This window comes from Meleagris gallopavo, chromosome 2, assembly GCF_000146605.3.
Source record: "Meleagris gallopavo isolate NT-WF06-2002-E0010 breed Aviagen turkey brand Nicholas breeding stock chromosome 2, Turkey_5.1, whole genome shotgun sequence".
In the NCBI taxonomy this organism is placed as follows: Eukaryota; Metazoa; Chordata; class Aves; order Galliformes; family Phasianidae; genus Meleagris; species Meleagris gallopavo.
Window position 1 is genome coordinate 39,859,378 of NC_015012.2, and position 2,788 is coordinate 39,862,165.

Below are 2,788 nucleotides of genomic sequence, written 5' to 3' on the forward strand. Positions count from 1 at the left end.
GAGAATCTGCTCACTGAAAGCTGCAAGTTATTCTTCTTGACTCTTCTCACGGCATTATTCATCCAGAGTTATGGAAATCTTTCAAGGAATGAAGACACATCAGATCTCTCTGCTTGCTGGGAGAATTATACTTCTGCTCAGGATGTAGCTCTGCAAAGACTGCTGAGATCCCACCCAATCTAAACTTTCCCTAAGTCACTCAATGCTTTTTCTGCCCAATTCTCCTGCAGTACTCTAGCATGTCAATCTGTGGGAGCTTGTCTCAGATTAGAAAACCAGTTTTTGCAGACTGTGAACTCTGCAAAGGAACATATCAGAGGAGAAACTAACAGTTGACCCAGTTTTCAAACCAGGACAAGTCTTAGGAGCCAAATCACTGTGTCTAAACATAAGTGCACTGGCCCCTAAATACGTTTTTTACTAATCGAAAAGAGGCTTGGGAGGTGTGCTGCAGGCCAGGCTGCTGAACTTCATTGTCCAGATTTGAAAATTAGGGCCTGAAAATTGAGCCTTTCATCCCAGGAGTGCAGAAGCAGGAAGGAGCTCTGGCTGTTGTCTGTTCCAATTTCAGAGCGTCACTTGCAGCAGCAGTTTCTCCTGCATAGAGCCTGAAGGAGAAATCTGGGGCTCTCATTTTTGGGGGACACAAAGTCTAGGAAATGGCCACAGGGCTGTGTGAAAAAGGTGCAGGAGGGACCAGGCAGCGTTTGGATGGCATGACGAGGGTGAGATGGCTCAGGAAAAGAGCAGAAGCATTAGTGGTCAGATCTAGCAGAAAAAAAGTTGAAGGGTTGTCTGGGTATGTGAGGGACTATGGCTTAACATCAAGGTCCAGAGACATGATCAGGCCACCTCCAGCATCACTTTGGTCCTGGAGTTTGGGTTGCTTGTGTTCTCAACTCCTCTGTCTTCCCATACCCCTCTTTGGTTAGTGGGAAATTGCGTGCCTCGTTTCTCCTGCCCCATAGATCTGTCACAGCTGTGACTTCAAGAGGGTTGCAGGAGAGCAGCAGCTTCTGGACCTCCCTGGGCTTTCTGGGTGCTCAGTCTGCTCCCATGAAATGCCAGGCCAAAGTGAGCATCCACTTCAAAGGCTGGATTAGACAAAGCAAATAGGAGCTATGCCACTGACTTCTATGTGGACACGTTGTGCCTGCACCACAGGTAAGCAAGGGAGTTCTTTTCTGAGGAGACAACTCTTAACTTTTCCATTTCTAAGTACAAGTGACATTTCCACTTACGATGACCAAACACTTCTTCTTAGCTGTGTTGAACCATGTTGTGTCTGGTTCAGCAGACAGCCTCTGTTTTTTTTTTCTTTTTCTTTTTTTTTTTTCCTCATATTATTTTGGACAAATAGGAAAATATAGAGTTATTTTGTTTTGTTTAACTCCCTGCAGATCCCTACTGATAGTGCTGACAACACTGGATGCTCAATTCACTGCTCTGCCTCATGACAGCCATATCTGCAGAGAGGAATTTGTGCTCCTAACCAATGAAGTGCGAGTGGTGTTCTGACCTTTCTGAGGAGTTAGAAGTTGCTATCTACATTTGACACATATATGTTATCAGTGGTGAGATATGACCAGTCATATAAGAATAGTAACACAGAGATCAGTGTTACACAGACGGAAGGACAGGCAAAAAGATAGCCAGATAATAAAAAATGCCCAGCATCCACTCTTCTCAGAAAAATAATTTCGTATTGTGAAAAGGAGCAATGGTTTAATACTGCAAGAGGTGCTCCTTATTAGGAGTAGAAATTATACAGCATATAGTAGGATTTGATCCTGAATTTTTTTTCTTGGCTCAATCTTTTTGGGTTTTTTTTTGCTGCCAGGAGATTGAGGCAGTATTTGTTACAGTTGCACAGGTCAAAAGTAGTAGCGTACAAATGTACTTCCTGTGAGAAACAAATAACATTGACTTTCAGAGGAAGAGAGATGCTTTGTGATATGCCTCACTATATTTCAGAACAATTTGAAAATAAGCTTTACTTCCAAAAAGACCTTTTACATCAAATCTCTGTGTGGAAAGCAGAATGTGGTGATGTATTCCTCCCTCCTCCTTTTTCCTATTCCAGAGACATACACTGGACAAATGAGGTCTCGTGCTTGACTCTGCTCCTCTGTTCTTAATTTGGAATGGGAGAAGGCCATGTGTCCAGAGGAATCCATTCTTTTGTTGGTTTCTAGACCAAAATGCATTACAAGGCTGGCTCCTCAGCCACAAACCACTAGCAAACACATCAACATCTCCTGCTGCCAAGCCCCACAGAAGACCCAAATGTGCAAGTAGCAGCATCCCTGTATGAGGTGTGAGGGGGTCACCTTTGCCTGGCAATATGACCTGGTTTAGAGCACTAGCTCTGATCTATCAGTGATCAGCACTGGAGAGAGCAATGACTACATTTATCTGGAAGGGCAGACCTTCTTTCCAGCTGCTGATGCCAAGCTAATTGGTGCTGGACACAAAGATGGGTATGTGGTGGGTTGATGGAAGAAGTCAGAATGGTCTCTGTATGGCTCCATGTCTCCAGGGCTCGCTCAGTAGGCTCTAAAGCAAGCATCACACTGCAAAAATACAAGCTGGTGATCCTTCTGCCAGGTAGAAACTTTATGTGAGAGGATATAATCTTGCAGAGTGCAGCTGTCTTCGTGCCTTCTGATAGCTTCCTAAACTCATTCAAGGAATCAAGTAGTGAAAATTGCCTTCTAGTCTCTAGCTTTGTTGGGTGTAAACCTGAGGGAGCATATTTACAGATTTTTGGTTTCTTTTCTTTTCTTTT